Source organism: Salarias fasciatus, chromosome 11 (genome assembly GCF_902148845.1).
Source record: "Salarias fasciatus chromosome 11, fSalaFa1.1, whole genome shotgun sequence".
In the NCBI taxonomy this organism is placed as follows: Eukaryota; Metazoa; Chordata; class Actinopteri; order Blenniiformes; family Blenniidae; genus Salarias; species Salarias fasciatus.
In genome coordinates, this window is record NC_043755.1 from 31,482,831 (window position 1) to 31,502,831 (window position 20,001).

The 20,001-nt window shown below is 46.3% G+C and overlaps 1 protein-coding gene across 5 annotated transcripts in view; it reads left to right on the plus strand.

Annotated features, from left to right (window-relative positions):
* The window catches only part of sema6cb (semaphorin 6Cb), a 201,645-nt gene that overhangs the window by 53,578 nt on the left and 128,066 nt on the right, over nt 1-20,001 (plus strand). The window contains exon 1 of one of the 5 annotated variants that reach the window (XM_030103837.1): nt 9,281-9,363. The exons of 3 other annotated variants lie outside the window; for them this stretch is intronic. The gene's annotated coding sequence lies outside the window, so the exon portion shown is untranslated. Of the gene's footprint in view, nt 1-9,280; nt 9,364-10,374; nt 10,508-20,001 lie in introns of those variants that run through there. One more of the 5 variants, XM_030103836.1, reaches the window with a different exon arrangement.

Sequence of the window (20,001 nt, forward strand, 5' to 3'; positions counted from 1 at the left end):
TATATTAAATGAAGATCGTTGGTACATCATTGAGCACTTCTGTTTTGAAATGTGTCATTTACAGGAAATCTGCAGTAACCATGGCTCTATAGGTGAGGAACATGTCATTTTCTTGATCAGGCAGATTAGATTCATTTGGTTGTGGATGGCTGTCCAATGTTTAAAAAATGCAATGGATGAGTGTTCCCTTTCTTTTGTTTTCAAGAGTTCATTCATTTCCTATAGAGAGTGTTTGTGTTTTTGACCGTATGTTAAAAATCCTGCCGTTCCTTGTCTGTTTTGTGTTTTTTGTCAATCTTTTGGAATTATTCTGATCAGTTGAAGAGTTGTCGGCTCTCCCAGAAGCTCCAGGAGAGGAATTAAAGGGTTAATGATCTTTACTTTTATATAAACACGTGTCTTCGGCTCAGAAACATGCGTGGGCATTGAACAGTGTGTACAGTTCCAACCTTTGTGATATGGATCAGTGTGTACCTGCTGCTGCTGCACTGTCCGGCCTGGGAGCTGGAGAGTGTGTGTATGTGTGTGTGTGTGTGTGTGTGTGTGTCGTCGTGGCTCAGTTGTCCTGCCAGAGAAATGGATTTGCAGTGATGGATGGTGCTGGTGGCACAGCACAGGTCTCAGCCTGTTGCTGAATCGCAGCTTTAAAGTAATTTCGGGGGCACAGCGGAGCCGTTGTTCTCGGCGCTGGAGCTCGGGACCTGGCTCATCCAACCGCCCCGCTCCAGCCTGCATGCCAATTACCCCTCCGCCCCCGCCCCTCCCGCCACGTTCGCCACCCAACGCAGGCAAAATGAGCAAACAGAGGAGTGTTTGCCCGCTGGCCGAGCCAAACACTTCGCTTTAGTGGCCGTGTAACTGTGTTACACAGGTACGGATGGATGAGGCCTGTTAAGATCTAATTACACTCGCCGTGGTCGTTTCCCTTTCCGGCACACACTGCAAACTGGAGTGCGCCGGCCTTGTCGCAGCCGTTGCTGCTTGGCTCATCAAATCTTGGACATCTTCTGCATGTCTTCTCGTGGTTTAATAAGTGGAGTGTTGCTCTGAAATCTGTCATAATCTCTAAATACAGTGTTTACTTCAAGCATGCTTGGGAGAGATTGGAGGATCCGCTGCACAGGGGAGGCAGTCCCAGCCTCCTGTGTTGAGTCTGTTAAAGCATGTTCCATTTGCCCGTTCTCATTGAAACCGACGCACATTAGAGTTTCTTTGGAAATGGACCAGCGCCCGTGGAGGAGCAGCTCTCCTTCCTCTTGTTTGGTGCACTCCAGGGTTTAAATGGGTGCCTTCGTACTTTCACAAATGAATTACACGAACAAAGCAATTGCAACAGCGTTCATTTTTAATCAAATCAAACCTGCCAAGTGTGAAGACGGCTTTAATTTCGCTGGAGCTGCCGTCTTGTCACACCGGTGTTCCTGATCTTCCGAAGCCTGTGCTCTCCGCACACGTTTCATTGGCATTGCTTTGTTTAACAGGACCCGCTTCCAGTCTTGAGCCTGATATGTTGACCTTTGACCTTTCGCACACTCCGTTTCTGCGTTTCTCTTTGGGGCTTTTAACTCGCTTTCTCCACTATTGGATTTTCCACTTGACAGGAGCTTTTTATAACCAAAACGAAAAAAAAAAAAAAGTATTGAAAGATTCACGCATGGATTCACATCAGTGGGCTGTAATGGAGAGAAAAAAAACAAGCATTCGTCAAAGAAAAAGTCTAATCCCTTCACGTAGCTGGATGTCCTCAGTCTGCAGTGTTGGCTGCCTTTGTTTTATGTGGGGATTTAATTTACTCCTGTGGCATACCAACCACAGAGAATGAACATAAATTGATTTCAATCAAGGTGCTTTTAGTCATCATGAGTAAATATAAACCGCTTAAAGGCATGTTTGTTATGTTTGGAGCTCTGTGTAATCACGGTTCTGCTCCTGACTCCAATCTCCTTGTGATTGCTTTGCATTATTGTGCATTTAAATGACTGCGTGTGGATTTTGACTGGAGGCCCTTTTACACTGAGGAGTGACAACAGCAGCAGCGGCTGCCGCTGACTTTGAATGGCTCTCACCAGAATTACACCGAGACCTGCTCTGCGTCCAGCGGGAAGGAAAACACGGCGCATCGCCCAGATGCTGATGGAGTCTGACGGAGAGGTCAGGTGGTCCTGTTCATGGAAAGGATTTATAGAATGATCAGATTGGTGTTTGGGTCGAGATTCACTAAACTCAAATATTTCAGTCAGTGGATCGGTCCCATAATACTTAGCTTTGTTGTTGGGCCCATCAGTTAGTGTTATCTCAACTTTGGGACATTGGAGATGGTAGATGATGGTTCACCATGATTTCATGATGGTTTCGGGATGATTTTTGATGGTTTGGGATGGTTTCATGGTGGTTTTCTGATGGTTCCTCATGGTTTCACAATGGTTTATGATAGTTCCTGATGGTGGTCAATGTCATGATAGTTTCATGATATTTTATGATGTTTTTTGCTGATTCCCCATCGTTCCATGATGGTTTATGATGGTTCCCAATGGCTTCATGATGGTTCGTGCCAGTTTTGTGGTGGTTCTCTGTAGGGCTGAACGATATATCGTTATCATATCGATATCGGGATATGAACATTCAGGACATTAGTTTCTCAAAATCGACGATATCAAGATTTCCCCTGCTTGCCCTGCATGTCAGCTTGCCCGTGCACAGGTCAGGCCAGCCAACCACAAACCTCTTTTACTGGTTGACAGCTGATGGCAGCCAATGAGAAACATCAGAGGGAGGGGCAGGAGGGAGACAGAGACGCACACTCGCATGTGCTACACGCAGCTGAGAAAGCAAAACAACAACATGAGAGCTGAAGAGAGGGCGGCTGCAGAATCTGCACAAACGAATTTGGTGGTAGTGGCAGTGAGTTCTCTTTTTTTTTTTTTTTTTTTAAAAAACTGCATTTTTTTACATCCTTTTGTATTATCAAGGCGCGAAATTCCCTATAAAATGGCGGCGGGGACCAAATGAGATCGAATCTCTGCCGGTTTAGGTGCCATATAAGTCGGTCCTTACCGCCTGTTGGCTTTTTTTTTATCATGAAATTGCGTTGTGTCTCTTTTAATGAATCAATCAGAACCAACACGCCTGTAACTCTGGGATTCCATTTTTGCATTCTTCTTCTCTGTGCTTCACGCTGCACCATGCATCTAACAACCACAATGCGCCCTCTGCTGGATTGAAGGAGGTACTGCTGGATTCAGGCGCTGCTGTGAACTCCAAACAACAAATACTTGAGAACACAATGACAGCAATGCGTGTAAACAGTAGTACCTGTAAATATGCAAATCTGCCGAAACAGTTATTGATTTACTGCAATACTACAGTTCTCCACCGTCACAGCTGCAGAACAACATCAATGAACATCAGTGAGAGAGGTCCTCTAGGGTCTGATACATAGAGACAAAACCTGGTCAGATTAAGAACTGAATAGAATCAGAATCTACACTAACATTCACAGCCATCAGCAGGATCTTAGCTAAATATTAAGTTTCAATTGGGTGCAAGTACATTATATGAAATGTGATTTGTGCTGGTATGGATTCTAGGGTTAATGTGCCACCACCACCAAAGGAACTTGTCAAAGCTGGGATGCTTCAATCAGCAATTAGCAACATGCATACCTGCACCAAAATAAATAAAAATCATTTTAGAAATTTGCAACTTAGGGTGGGCCATATAGCATAAGAAGATGTACCATCCCCGACACAGTGCAGCAAATAGATATAAACAGAACTAAACAAGCACAACAAAATACAACAGTTAATTAAAAAATTATTGTTGGATCCTGTTTTTGATCAGCATTTTACAAAATTGAAAATTAAGGACCTGTTAAAACTTGTGAGGACCTGTTAAAATTTTCTGAGGACCTGCTGAAAAAATTTAGAGGGCCTGTTAAAATTTTGACGAATTTCATGCCCTGTATGTTTTTATTTTTCTGAAAAATGCTTAACTTTCACTGAATCCATTGTAATATATCGTATCGATATCGAGATATCTGGCATGGATATCGAGATATGAAATTTTGCCCATATCGTTCAGCCCCAGTTCTCTGCTAATTTTTGATTGTTCCCCATGGTTTCACAATGGTTTGTGATGGTTCCTGATGGTTTCATGATGGTTTTTATTCTAATTTTCATGACAGTCTCGTGAGGTTTTCATGATGGCTTGTGATGGTTCCTCGTGGTTCTTGATGTTTTCGATGGTTTCATTATGTTATCTGTTGCAGAGCAGTATTGTCTTTTTTAAAAATAGTGTTCCTGAAGTTTCACATGACAGACATGCAGAAACCTTGGACTGCGGAAATCAATCTGATGAGCTGCTCGCTTCAGTTCTGATGGTGAACCAGCTCCTTTCTCACCTCATTCCAGTTGCACAGCATCGATCTGATGAGATGAAAGCGTTGACATGGATTGAATCGCTTCCAATCCATCTAACTCAAGCTCCTGAAAGATATTTGGAAAAGTCCTGCTCGTTCATGAATCTCTCACGTTCGCCAGCACCCCTCTGTGGATTCGTGCTTTAACTTTGGTAAAACATTGGAATCTCTCCGGACGAGCCTTATTGATGGCCTGTCTCACTGCAGGCTGTGTTTGGAAGGGGATCCAAACTTTAAAGTGACAGTATTGTTCTGTCCGTGTCTCTCTGAAATCTCGGTGGCCATCTAATCTCTCCTCCCCCTTTAGAGAGCGGCGGAGGGATTCGTGGCAGCGCCGTGCGACCCGGGACCGGTTTGGGTCTGTAAATGCATTAAGATGAATGCAGCCATCCCGCTGTCAGATGATGAATTGCGGGCTGCAGGGGAGGCTCTCCGCTATGTAAAAGAGGCGCTTGCAGACATGGCAGTTTCATCAATCAGAAGTGGGGGCGGCTGCAGAAAGAGGAGGAGCCGCTGTTTGTGTGCAGCAGCCGACAGACCTGGACAGAGACCTCCTTTCACTGACTTTCCCGCCTCTGTATTATAGCAGTCATGATTTTGCAGCATTAATAAAACATCGGGTTGGATAAAGTGTTTGTTTTGGCCTCGATTCAAACTGATCCCGGTGTGTAATCAGCTGTCCTCTCACAGGTGTAAAGATACCTCTTATCTGCGCCACAATATTCTGTTTTTTGTGCTCGAGCGGCTGCATCGAGGTCTCAATTAAAGTGACACCTGAAATCTCACATTCGCACTTGCTCACAAAAGCCCAGCAGAGCTTCCCTGCCGGTGAGCCGCTTCGTCGACACTTCACAGGCTCCCCAGCAGATTTTCGGGGAAGGTGCAATGCCCCCGGTGGAGTTTCGGTGTGTTGCAGCGGCAGCGAGATGAAGGCGCCGTGCGGGTTTGCAGTGGCGAATAAGGCTCGTGTTATTCCCAAGTTACAGGCAGACAAAGCAAGTTTCCCCCCCCCCACTCCAAGAGTTTTCTGCTTCCCTCTCGTTCCTGCAATACTTCACTGTCAGGTTTTTGAGATAAAATTCTCAATCTTTTGGGATTTGCTTGTGGAAATATCTCGGTTTCTCTTAAATATCCTAAAGTATGAGTGATGGTCTGAGTGAGGTTCAGATTTTGGAGCTTCTTTGAGGACTGTAGCTTAATGAAATATGTCAGTGGGGGTCAGCAGGAAGACTTTTCATGGCTTGTAGAAGAGGCGAGGTGAGGACTGGTGTTTCCATGGAGAGAAGCTCCTGCACTGTTCTAATATTTCACTCTGAAAACACACTTCGTCTCCAAACATCCCCCCCTGCCCTGCCACTCTTTACTCTGCTGTTTCTCCTCCTGTCTTCTAAACAAACGGCGCCGTGGAATGATCCTCAGCCGATTGTCACCGTTTGTACCCGAGTGTTGTCTGGCGTCTCCCTTCACGTTGCTCGCCTCTCATTCTCGCCGCGTGTGGTCGCCGAGTCGTGGCGGGAGGTGTGGCGTCACCCCGGCTGTTTTGGCAGATAAGCCTCATCCTGCCCACCTGCCTCCCCGCTGCTCGTCAGCCAAACAGGCCTCGCGCTGTCACCGCCGTTCGCTCGCTCGCTCGAGGTTTTCGCCTCCACCGATCCGCCGTTATCGCCTTGCCGCCTCTAATTTTCATGCATGAGATGGAGGGAAAGCGTTCAAATCTCCTGGAAACACAACGGCAAAAGTCTCCAAAGAGTTTAAACCACCGAGTGGCAGGATTGCTCCCTGCATCCGTTTGAGGCGCGTTTGTTTATTTTCACATGACCTTTATTTCACCTCTGGAGATCAGGGTATTGCTTTTCCTCTGTCCGTCACTGCAGGCTTGTTTGCATTTGAAAACTAGATCTATCGACGAGTGGCCGAAAAATGAGGTGACGGCAACATTTTGGTGATTGATCGGTCTGAGAAGTAGCATTTGCTCAGTTGTGTCCACTTGCTGGAAGTCTTTGTTGTGTTTCCAGGGTAACCGAGGCGCCCGTTTGCTTTGAAAATCGAAGCTTTTTTTGCATTGTGTGGTTTTTGTTTACATGACAACGATGGTGAGAGCCGCTGAAAATGCAACTTTTTGAAAACTCTTCCAAAGTGGAATTTTTCGAAAATGCTCCGACTCTGCATCCTCTCATAACTGGTTAGTTTCTTGGTTGACAGTCACCTGGAATAGCAGTCCAGCTCAGTCATGTGTCCGTACACGCCTCTTCGTATGGTTAATGCTCACAGTGTATCTCTGCCTTAAACTAACGGCTCCCTCTAGTGGCTCCACATGGAAGCGGTATTGTTGCTACGTCGTTAAAGGTTTCTGCTACAAAATCAAAAATGCATTTTCAGTTGAAATGTCACGTAAACATGTAAATTTTTTTTTTATAATGTAAGTTACAAAATTGTGGTGTAGGAAACAAAACGTATCCCCCAAAAGTATGGTAAATAAAATTTTCAGTGACTTTACCGACTGTCAGGCTATTTAAATTTTTACTGATAATTGATAATTCGGATGAAAAGTTTGCCCCCATTTGGCTGAAGTGGCCAGTCTGGTTTTTTTTTTTTTTTTTTTTTTTTTTTAATAAAAGCTTCAAATGCTGTTTGTGTTGGAGGTTGAGTGACACTTGAAAATGAATAAAGACGTTTTTTTTTTATATCAATTTCCTGAAGAAAGATTAGAAAATAGCAATATATCACAACATATTGAATCCTCACATTTGAACTGTGATGTGTGTCATCTCATCTCATTCTTGTCAATATATTATGGTGACAAACATAAGGCCTGTGAGCCAAAACTGGCCCCCAAGAGACTCCAGTCCGGTCCTCTTAACCACCAAGCCAGTTTGAAAACTTCAAATATCAACAATGATTTTTTTTTTCAAACTTATTTCTTAAGAGTAGCAAACACAACTCGACACTGAGACACGAACTGAGATATCGATCATGCTGTCATCAAAGCTAGCAAACCAGCATTAGCCTGGAAGCCACGCTGTCAGGGTGAGTTTGTAGAAACACCCATAATGCAACAGCTGTTGAAATTTTCAGAACATTTCACCGCATTTTGCTCCAGAAGGTTTCATTAAAATTACCTTTAGTTTGAGATTGTTGTCATTTTCCGTAGTATTTGTTTGCTTGTGTGACATTTTCATCAACTGTCCTCATAACACAACGCAGTAAAGGAAAACTGCGGAGTTTAAATGTGAACGTTATGGCATTATTTTACCGGTACGGTGAAATGAAATCGGGCTGAACTGAAGTGATAAAATCCCACTTTTGACACTGAAATTGACATTTCAGACGCACGGTCATGCCGGATTTCATAATCAAATAATTTCCTCCCGTCGTGTTTTTGGCTGTGAAAACGGGCCGACGAGGTTCCAGTCTGAGCCACATTCAGACGTTGCGCCGTGGTTAAATCCGGGTGCGAGCAGCTGGCTGTCGGGCACCGGCGTGCCCGCAGCTCTTCAGCGCCGCCATTCCCGTCTTAATTGATTTGTTACCGCACTAATGACGGCTATAACAACAAGTTGTCTTCTTTGATGATCCAATCATGGTGGCTGTCAGGGAAGCCCTCCCACCCCCGGGCAGCGGCAGCAGCTCCCCACGTCTCCCAGACTGTGAAAGCGGATATGAAAGCCGGTTGTACGCTGGCGGATTTACAGCGCGGAGCGAAGCAGAAGGAGCTATATTTTTGTGCCTTGAGCCAGGGAAGCAATTGGCTGGTGAATAGCGCCATAGTAAAGGTCAATAAACAGTGTCTAGGTTATTGTGTGGCAGATTGCAAAGGAAATTATTTTGCGGTGGAGGCAGGGGGAGCGTGTGCGTGTGTGTGTGTGTGTGTGTGTGTGTGTTTGCATGCAGTGTGTGTGTGTGCGTGAGGCCGGGTGTGTGCCCCCTGCTTTCCGCCGAGGGTTTCTCTTGGCAGCGAGTCTTCCAGCTGACCTGTCAGTGTTAGTCAGCCTACAGGACTGTGAAATGACCCACCGCCGGCCTCACCTGGGGCCCCCGGCCCCTTTCAGCTGTTCCCCTCACACTGCCGCCCTCACTCACTGTACTCTGTCCTCCTGTTTTCCCCCGTTTCTTTGGCTGCTTTATATTCACTCGCCACACCTCATTCACTCTCTCTGTTTCACTCACACACACACACACACACACACACACACACACACACGAGGCGGCAGAATCGCTTACTTTCCCCCCGTTCCTCCAGAGACGTGATGTTTCCTGTTGGATCCTGTTCGCGAGGCTTCAATGAGAATCACTTAATGAAGTGAGCAAGGAGAGACATGGGCCGGGCGTTTCTCAAGCGCTACTGAACGCGTTCCAGGAACAGGAACAACCCATCTCCAAACCTCCTCCTGCTTTCCTGCTTTTTGGCCGTGTGATGCTCCTCTATTATGTACAAACTAAGATTGCCAAGTTTTGTGTTTGTCTTTTTTTCTTCCCCTCTCATTTCTCACACTTGTTTCAGTCTGAGTCTGAGGCCTATTTTCTGTGCCGGGTTCACATCCCGATCCGACACTCTGGAGTACTGTTCTCTCTCCCTTTGATGGCGCGGCGTTGGACGGTGGAAAAAGATTGATCCTCATGGCGCAAACATCAGTCAAGCTGACAAATGGCAGCCCCAAACTTGGAAAGCCATTAGCAGGCAGAGGAGGGAGTGAAGCTGGGCCAAGCCCCGCTGATTTCCATGAGCCCTCGTTCCGAAACACGGGCCGGTGCCAGGCCGCGACACGGCGGCGGGCGCGAGCTCCACCCCACGTCCCTCCTGGCCTCCGCCGCCTCCAGCCGGCGTGCCGACACAGAGCTGAGCCTCGGACAGTAACGGACAAACGTCGCCACTCGAGTCGTCTTCTTCTTTCCTGCCGAGCTGTCGTGACTCATGCAGTTGGCAAGCGTCGCTGTGGGAGTTGAAAGTAAGAGCTTCGACTGGCATTATGCGTTTACCGCTCGGTGTTTACAGTCTGAATCATGACTTCAGCGCTGACAAAGTAAAGCGAGGTTTCTGGAACGCCGTTCGCCGCATGTGCACGCACTGAATTACAGCATCTGCCGAGCCCAACGTTTTCTGCTCCCTCTCTCGTCCTGGACACCTGCCAGTTTGTAATACTTTTCATCTTCACTTTCTGCCTCATGCAAAACTGCCTTTATTTATTTATTTATTTTTTTTGTTTCTTTTGGTGAGTTTCTCTTTGTAAAACCAGGCGAAAGGTTAAGTCTTCTGCCTGGAAATGTGTGGTCGACATCAGCATGGAGCTTCTTTCTCTTTGTTTTAGCAGCTGCTTTTGTGGAGGAAATATCTCTCTGCTCACCTCTTTTTTCAGAGAGAGAGTAGAGAGAGAGAACCATTAGCTTGGATAAATGCCGTGCCAGAACAAGTCTCCTGCAGTTACTGTAAAATAAGACTGAATTCAGCCCTTGATGTTTTTCAGGGAAGCCTTCAAAGTCTGATTTTTGTCTTAAAAGACACTTGAGCGAACGCTGGAGTTACTGCAGCCCGGAGCGACTAACCCAGTGGTTAATGTACATTTTATGAACAGAGCAGTCGGCTGGAGCGACGCGGAACACGGGCGTTTGGAAGCGCATTCAGACGGCGCTGCTTTTAAATGCAGGAGACGCTTGTCTGCGTACAGGACAGACTGGCTGAGTGGAGACGTCCCCCTATAGACAAAGAGGAAACTGGCTTCATTTCAGAGCGAGATGATAAACAAGGCAGGTGCTGAAGTACCTGATGTTGAACGCCTTGGCTTCTTCGTGACAGACGGCGCGTTTACGTGTGTGTATGTTGGAATTTAACACGGTGGCGTTGCACAACGTGACACAGGTAACGGAGAGAATGCCACTCGACAGGAAATGTCACGATGTAAACACAGATAGGGAACCCGACTCTCTCTCTCTCTCTCTGAGCCAGACGATAATTTGTAGATGTGGAGACCGACGCTTTAAAGTGTCGCATCGGCCAAAGAAAACCGCCGCTTGTGGTTAAACCTTCCCATTAAAACTCCCGACCTTTGACCCGTGACCCGACGCCGGCATGAAACGCTCCAGCAGGGACCTCCAGTAAGTCTTCATTTTCCTCCTTTTTTGTCTGCGCCGCTTTGTGAGAATTACGAGCATTTCAACCGTCGATGACCTGAAGTCACACACTCTTCACTCTCATTATAGATCATTGTATAAGAGCTGCGAGAAGGAGCGCAAACACAAAGGAGAGCGACTTTTTAAACAGATATGAAAAGACCAGCTTTCCTCTGACTGTAAAGGATGAACAGGAACAAACAGAGCCAGAAGAAGTGCTGTGGAGCAAGTAAAAAAAACAAAATAATTACAAAAAAAACATAATTATGCAAATGAGAAGCAAAGCGTGCCGGTAAATATTTAGCCTTTGTTTCAAACGGTTTTGTTCTGATCACAAACTGATAACAAATGAAAGCATTGATTTGAGAAATGTCACCTTTTGTCATCAGACAAACAGAAATACACACAACAATAATACTTGTAAATTTAATCTCCTGTCAAACACCAATCATTGTCTTGTTAAGCCGGCCGTCTTTTATGGCCACTCGTAAATTTCACAGATCAGTTTCTGTCTTTCAGAGCAGGTTATGTTAATATCAATACGGAGTCAAGTGACGGCTCTGCCGGTGAAAAGGCTCCTCCGTTTCCCCGCTGGAGTTGTTTTTCTTTCCTTTTATGTGCTGTATTCACCTGTTATTCAATCACCTGGTCTGAAATGTTCCTCAATGCAGCCGTTAAGGATGAGAAACGCCGCCGTTCCATTGAGGGAAGGGGAAGCAATAAAAACAACACAAAGGAATTGAATGATCTATAAAAAGAAAAAAAAGAGAGTTAATATTGAATATATAATCAGGGGATCGGTGGTAATCTCTGCCCTTAAAATGTCCGTGTCATCATTTTTTTAAAAAAGCAATTTAAGCGGGTAATTTTGGAGCCGGTGGGACGAGCCGTCCGGAGACTCATTCCAGTTCTCCAGAAGAGTGAAGCATCACTCGTCTTTGAATTATTGTTTTTTCCTTCTCAGTGAGTCACTCAGGTCAGCCGCGGGACGAGTGCATCCGTCTGGCGCTCCAGACTTAAAGCAGGTTATTTGTTCTAATCAGCCTCCTGCATCGAGACTGCGGGTGACCTTTGACCCGCGTCTGTAATCAAGAGAGCTGCTCCCCTTCTTCATCCCGCTGGTTGCATACATAACATCATAATGATGGGCTTTCATAGTGATTGTGGTTATAATCGTGGCGTGCAGCGTTGTATGAACGCTGGCTTTGGATGATGGAGGGGCCGAACCGCTCATTTCGGAGAAATTAATGACATTAATTGGAATTAAAGCAAGTTTAAGTGAAAAAATAAGACACATTTTCACACTGTGTATTCAGTCTTGAGTAACTGAAATGGGAGCAGAATTTTTCAGGTGATTGTTGTCTTTTCTGAACTTGGAGAATCGAAGGGCCCGATCACACGAAGCGTCTTCGGGGAAAATCATGTCAGATTGATCTGTTAAAGCGATACTTCAACATTTTGGCAAATTGGCCCATTTAGCGCAATTCCTTAGTCATTTCAAACAGCATACTTACTTTTTTTGTGAGGGCGAGCTGTTGTTTATTCAGAGGTGAGTCGGGGAAGGTTTTCGGGACGGACACAATGGAGGTGAACGGTATTTTTGTTCCCCCTCGTCAAACTCATCAAATACACAATCCAACAACCCCAAAACACTCTGGTGGACACGTTATAATCCATACATTCACTACGCCGTGAAATATTAATGCAAAATTGCGAGATTGAGTTGTTTATGCGAAGATTGCTAAGACGGAGCTACTTGCTAAACATGGCGTCTGGGCGGAGTGATTTCAAAAGAAAAAGTAGTTCCCAGTATTTGCTTCAGTGTCGTAACGCTACAGTATTATTTGTTGGTGTTCCACAGCGTAGTGAATGTGTGGATCATAACGTGTCCACCAAAGTGTTTTGGGGTTGTTGGATTGTGTATTTGATGAGTTTGACGAGGGGGAACAAAAATACCGTTCACCTCCATTGTCCGTCCCGAAAACCTTCCCCGACTCGCCTCTGAACAAACAACAGCTCGCCCTCACAAAAAAAGTAAGTATGCTGTTCAAAATGACTGAGGAATTGCGCTAAATGGGCCAATTTGCCAAAATGTTGAAGTATCTCTCTAAGACGACGCCTCTCCAACTCCCCGCTGTTTGGAGCTGCAGTCCGGTTTGCCTGAGCCGTGCTGCAGAAATGTTACGATCACCTGCTCAGAGCAGAGCCTGGTGTCAAATTACTGAACTGAAAACTTGACATGAAGGTGTGTGACGGAGAATGTGAGAAATGAAGAGAGATTCTCCTCCTGTCCACAGCTGTTCATGGTACTTTGTTCACTTTTCAGAAACGTTTCCATCCGTCTGTCTCGTCATTCACTCAAGGGCGTTTCCAAATCCTGTTTCTTCGAGAAATGCATGTATTTTTCTTCTTTCTTTCTCATTATATCACTGAGTGTGGACTGGAGCTGCAGGGGTGTGTGACGCACCGTCAGAGCGAGTATCTCCTGCAAATGTCACGCCTCCTCTGCCGTGAAGCGCTCCTACCTGCACTGCATCAGAAGCGTGGAGATCACATATTCCTGCCTCGCCACTTCACGGGGTCTTCGGCGCGACTCTCGGTGCTTCGCTTCCTGGTTTGTCCTCGCCGGAGCGACTTTTATAGATAGGAAATTCCATTTGCTGTGTGTGTTAGCGTGTTTACTGAGGAGCTCTGCATATGAGGAAAATGGGAGCTTTGCAGAGCGGCGGCGGCAGCGGCGTTGACAAGGCAACAGGAGCTCATTATCTGCTGGTCTATGCCGGTCCACGGCGCGCCATTGATGGGTGCCAGAGGAGAGTTTGGAGCAGACAGATGGGGTTGCACCCCGCGCTTCACACAAAGGACCGGCGTACAGGAATAACACGTCGACAGAAATGACACGCCGCCGCCGTAATCCTGGATTACCTGTCTGCCTCGCTTCGCCTTCAACCGGGCGGCGACGCGGCGACGCGTCGCACATCAAACAAGATAACAAACGGCGGCTCAGCCCCGAGCCGCCGGGAGGCTGCGTTTGATCCGTACTGTCAAGATAGGAAATGTGTCCAGTGACGGCTCGGCCCGCCGCCGGACGGTTTTCAGCAGAGTCTGCGGCGCAGAGACGGGAGATAAAGAGCACGGGTCGGTTTCATCCATTCTTCATTAACATACGGAAAGAGGCGAATTATCAGCCGGACTGTGGGAAGAAAATAAGCAACAACCACGAGAGATGAGATGAGATGAGATGAGATGAGATGAAGGCCATTTCAATATGGCAGCTAATAAAACCGCGTTAGCATTTAGCCATCTAGCCTGAGAATCCATCTCCATCATTGGAACGGAGTTGATCTGGAACTACCATGAACTGTTCTCACGTCACAAGCCCCAGAAACCAAGTTTAGCTCTCGCTTGCTGTTTTTGTCCTGGGAATCGGGGTGAAGCTCACTTCCTGTGTGGCCCCCGGCTCCAGAAGAACAGGCGCCTCGACGCAACTACCTAATTAAACCAAAGAGACCAGAGAACGCGGAAACAGTCGGAGTCAGCTGAATAAAACCACAAGAACAACAAAACATGGACCTGCTGCTGCAGGAGACACTGAGGCCACAAACTTCTGTTTGAGTTCAAGCATTCAGCCAGTCACTCGTTCACATCGGTGTGTTTCTTGTCGCCTTCTTCAACATGTCGTCACGTAGTTCTCGCCAAGTTGATATTTTTATGAATTCTAGCTCGCCGTGCAGACTAGGACCCGATAGTCGCGTTGATGTTCTACTTCAGTCTGTAGCTCCTCTGGTCCTGATCTTCCATGATTTAACTTGTTCACATTTTTGTGTTTGAATTTAATATGAGGCGCTTCCATCGTTCAAGTCAAGCTTATCAGAAGATCACATTTTGGTTAAAATAAATCAAACGATGATGAATTGGTTCAGTTTTCGAGACGTTCCCATGACGGTACCAGAGGGTGTGTTTGATTTCTGCCACTGGTCAGATTACAGCCACAGACCGTCAAACGAGCCGAACGGCGCCCGCCGCTGCTCCTCCGTCCCCGTCCTCGCTCCGTGTTTCATTTCTCCAGTGTAACAACTTCTATTCTGAGAGTTTGTGAGCTGTTTACATTTCCGTCTCCCACCAGCGAGGCTTTCTTTGCAGGATGCGTTCTGCTGCCGGTGTTTACCGAGGGCTGTGTCTTTTGTTTGCAGGAACTGAGTGGGAGACGGGGATTTAGTGCTTTTTTTTTCTTTCTTTCTTTTTTTTTTTTTGCCTGTTCACAATTTGCATGATTTTGGTTGGGAGCAGTTGTGGCAGCCCGAAGAATTTCCGGCACACTTTGTCGGCACGAATAATCACGGCGCTCTGAAAACCCGACACGTCGGATTCTTTCATGAAAGGATGTTCGTCACTTTCTCTGCATTATCTGCGGGGCCCCCCCCAAAAAAAAGCACACAGAAGTTGATGAGCAGCATTGTTGAGCCTGAAGTGAACAGTGGTGCAAAATACTGACAAACAAGGAGATGGAGGAACACTGTTCTGCAGCTCCAGCTGAGTGTGGAGATCACTGACATGTTGTCGTTCCCGTTTTAGTTATTTTAACATGTTGTGGTTTGAAGCATTTTTTTCCATGTGTTGAAATTGTGTGAATTTATGGCCTCAAAGTTCAAGATTCAAGAATTTATTTGAACCAAGAGAACCGGAACAACATGACAGGCAGGACTGCAACCGAGACATGAATGGAGTACGAGCCGAACGCGGGTTTGAAGAACTGGGACAGAGAGGAGCACAAAGCCTCGGTCCTTTCAGCTCATTTAAATCTCACTTTCTTTTTTTTTTTTTTTTGGTGACATTTCCGTTGTTGGTCTGAGATTTTTGGAATCCGAAAGCGAACAGTATTCTTGATCTCCAGTGATTCTTCGCTCTGTGACGTTCATCGAGGCAGTTCTGCTCAGTGATTCTTTCAGGTTCTCGTTTGACAGATGATGAGTCTTGCGGCACAAAGTCATTTAGAAACTTTGACATGAAAGCGGCTTTGAGAATGTGATGAACTTCTGAAACGAAACGCCGTGTACCGCAGCTGACGAGTCGAACGTGCGGCGCCGGGGGCGAAAACGGGCCACGAGGCGGAAAACGGGTTCAGCTGACTTTTCCAGTGATCATGGGAATGTTTGGCTCTGAGACACTGGAAATGCTACTTTCTAAAAAAGAGTTCCCAAGGTGGAGCTTTTTGAAAATACTCGGGCTGCGTCTCCATGGAAACGGGGGGAAACGCAACTTTTCTGAAACAGTCCCCATTCTTAACAGTTGATCGTGCTTTTGGTTTGCTGGTCCAGCCCTCTGAAGGTCAACATGATCTGAATCCACCACTATTTTTTAGACATTTGTGAAAAGTCCTAAATGAATTGGTGCAGTTTTCTCTAGAAATGGTTCATTTTGATATTAATCTTTATGAGAAAAAAACAATCAGGATTCAGCCACTCATTTTCTTTTGAGCTGAGCATGCTGGGAGTTTCTGGTTCTGTCAGACGGTGGACGCTCACGTTGTTGAACAAAGACTGTATGAAAACATGTCTGGGTTGGAATAGTTGAATAAAGAAACGCTGCGATGCCAGACTGGCGTGACCTGCGACCCCAAGAATCAGCCTGACCGAGTAATGAGTCATCACTGCAAATCAGGTTTTCATTTTCTGAAATAAAAAGATTTTCAATGGTTATAAAAATAGAAACACAACAGTCTTAACTCACCATGTTAGTAGTTAGAAACCTGCTGTGTTCAGGGCTAACAGCAGGATCGCTCACCTTTCTCAGTGCTTCGTTACTGAATCATTAAAGAAAACATTTTCTTTGGTTTCAGCCTGGCAGGGTTTAGAATTTAATTTAAAGATCTGAAAGAGTGATCAAACCGAGCGGTTGGACGTTTCCTCTCCGTCAACATACGACGGGTCCTCGTCCGGCTTTATTGCTGTTTCTTTGTCAGCTTACATGACATTTACTTTTGACATTTTCCAATTTATCTGTCAAAGCTAATGGCAGGATGGGGGTGAGGTGGAGGTGGGGGGGGGGGCAGACGTTACAGGCATTATTAAAGCAGAACACACATCATAAACACCACTGGCCAGCCAGAGCCATTCAAGAAGATCATTAGATATGAATAGACAGTAATACATCCCGGCTGAGGCAGCGCTCGCAGTGGGAGGCAGACAATTGATGTAATTGTGAGGAAAAGGAGGTTGACAAGATTTAAAAACAATGCCGGTCTCTCTCCACGGCTCGCACGCGGATATGCATATGATGTGTACATAAAAGGAAGGAAATGCCGAGAAATGCGTTTGAGCCTGCAGACGAAAGCATTTGTTTGCATGAATATGAGTTTATAGCAGCGCGGCGGCGAAGAGAAAGGCGCCTTCGGTGTAATATGCGGTTTAATAAAGACACAGCTTGGCAGATTGGGAGTGTCAGTGCATGTGGCATGCAGGCTCTTCAGGTGATTTATGAGCGGCGCGGCGAGGCTATTACATTATGGGCCCCAGTCCCATTCGGCGAGGGCGATAAGAGCAGCCCACCTCTGTCGAACACGCTGCAGGTACAAGCGCTTTGTTTCACCGGAATCTCGCCGCCTTTTGATAAAGGAATTAAGCATGAGCAGAATCTAATCATGTGGTGTGTGCTGCAGCTGTAGCTCATTTATTAGTTCAGGGTTTGTGCTTTTTTTTTTTGTCCTTCAGAGTTCGCAGAGCATCTTCAAGGGAAGATGGATTCTCAGTGTTTGCATCTTCATTGAATTTCAAACAGAAGAACTCTTCTTTTTTTGTTGTTTTTTTTATTGTGTAAACAATATTATGCATCAGTTATCCTCGCATGAGGCAAAGAACCATAACACTGTTTAACCTCTTGAGCAGCGGATTCGTGTCTTCAGAGCAGCTCTCAGCGATTCAGGAAGCTCTCTGCGGCGAGGAAAAAGGTGCGAGTCAGCAGTTTTCTCCCGCTCCGTGTGGCTCCGGGCCCGGCCTTGTGTCTGCAGGCAGCGCGAGGCGAGAGGCCGGAGTTCACACCGCAGAGCGTCGCGGCCGAAAGGCCAGTTGTCAACCACCGGCGGAGAGGAAAAACAACGGGACGTCGGCCAGAGCACTTTGGAAAAAGGACGAGTCAGGGTCGCTTTCAATTAGCACAGCGTGGCGTCGCTGCAGCGAGCCGCAGGGGCCGAGGAGGAGAGGCAGGGAGGCAGCCCGGGGCGGGCGAGAACAGATGAAGACCAGGCACACAGAAAAAATCACTTTCACCGAGTTCATGTGGAAAATCTTCCATGGAGGTTGAGTCGTATTTACAGCAACATGAAGAGAATGTGCTCTGTGATTAAATCTGTATTCCTCAGATTCTCACTAAATATTCCACATCGCTGCATCCATCCATCTCATTCCCAAAGTGGCGGAGACGTGAACCAGCCTCAAAATGCATGTTAGCACAGGAAAGTGCCGTGCCACTCCTGTGCAGCCTGATATTTCTGCCTACTTGAAGTAAATGATCACTGCTGCCGGCGTATCTGGAGATTATCTCAGCCGATAGTCTGGTTTCCTGTTCGCTTCTTGAATTAAGTGTGTTTATTAGGCCTGCAGCGTTTAGCTCAACAGAAATTGATTCAGAAAAAAAGGTTCCCAACTAATTTAATTGTCTGCTACTGTTGGCAGAGGTTATAATTTATAACACTTTTAATAAAGTGGTGCTCCTCTTTTGAGTTGCGCATGTGCAGAAACCTTCAGCAGCAGGCAGACATGATGGGAGCGACTGACGCAGTACCTGAGTGCGTTCGGTAGAACACCGTTTGAATTAAATCTGTCCAGCTTCAGATAATGAGCCTCCCAGTCCAGATTCTCCTGGTCCTCAGTGTATTGTTCAAAAAGTCAGTGTTTTCACTGGAAACGTTGTCATGTAAACGGGGGCTAAATGTGCTGCTTCTGCTGTTTAATCTTGCAATACCAGCTGTCACCACAGGGTGGGGTGTTGGGAATTTTAGCTCAAACTAGCACAGCTGACCCAGAAACGTGAATTTCTTCACCATGGGCACTACGCTTCAGTGTTTACCAGGTTTACCTGTCAGAGCGACTCTGGATTGAAGCTTCGACAAACACCAAAGAGCCACAAGTTGGAAAGTCCAGACTCAACACTGCCACCCGGTGTTCAAATGAGGCATTACTTAAACCTAAAGTTCCTGTTTTAAGCCTTAATTTGGTTAAAAAAAGGATGACTTGCAATATTCTTGTCCTTTTCTTGTATAATTAATGGGCAGATAATGCTGAACGCTGTGCTCAGATCTTAATAGGACATTTTTCTTTTCACCAAATATCAGCAGTAAAGTTGATTAAAAGATAAATTCCCAACAAAGTATCCATTCCTCTTGTCTTTATTATTAATTAGCATCGAATTTGAACAACCTCATGCTAAATTTAAAAGTTGAACAGAGAACAAAGGCTGCTGAATAATTCTGCGGTTCATCATCCCATTAGCCGACTAATCATCTCAATAAAAGAGTCAAAATAGCCCTCAGTTGCAGCCATACTGTTTATTCCAGTAACTGCTAATGGCAGATGAAATTACTGAGAGACGCATAACATTAGGAACAAATTGAAAATCATCAAATGAATCTTTAAATATGCTGTTTTTGATACAAAAAAAAAAAGACAGCAGAACTCTTAAACGGTCTTTCACAGATGCTCAAACCCAAAGATGTTTTCTCAACTTGCACGCCAGCCGCAGTGAAGCTGTGGCGATACGTTTTCTGCGCATCCTGAAGTTGGACGGTGGAGTTTTACTGCTTTTTTTACTTCGTCATTTTCTACCGTCTTTCATCTTCCTGCCTCTTTTGCATCTGTGATCCGTCCTGCGGGCGTCTAAAAGCCTCTAAAGGTCAGCGGAAAACTCTCTGACAGTTTCTGTGCGGGTTCATGAATGTTCCGGCTGTATTGTCCTCGGGGGGAGATGTGCCGACGGATTCCAGCGGCGGCGGTTCCAACAAAGCCTCTTCCTCCGACTCCCGCCGCCGCGCCGGCGGAGATGCAGAGATGAACTTTGTCAGATATGAGGGACTGTCTCATAACCGCCTCCCAGGAGGGACGGAGGCAGCGGAATAATTAATAGGTCTAATATCCCACTTCATCCTGACGGCCCTTCAAGAACTCATCTGCGACAAGAAAGCGTAAAGACCTATCTTAGTGTCAAACATAATGACGGAGAGTGTTGGCGGAAGGAGAAATGGGGGCAGGCGGCGTCTCGGTGAAGTGCATCACTTGTCCGCTTCCCGTTACTGATGGCGGCGTCGCGTCGAAGCCGGGAGACGGATGTGGAAGAAGACTCTTCCCCCCCACCCACCAACGATGTGCGACCAGTTGCTTCTTTCCGTCTCGCTGGGAAGTTTTTGCACCGTACGGCGGGGAGCGTATCTCCCCCGAGGTCGGCGAGCGCAGCTCCCAGTTTGGGAGGCATTATCCCCTCACAAGCGC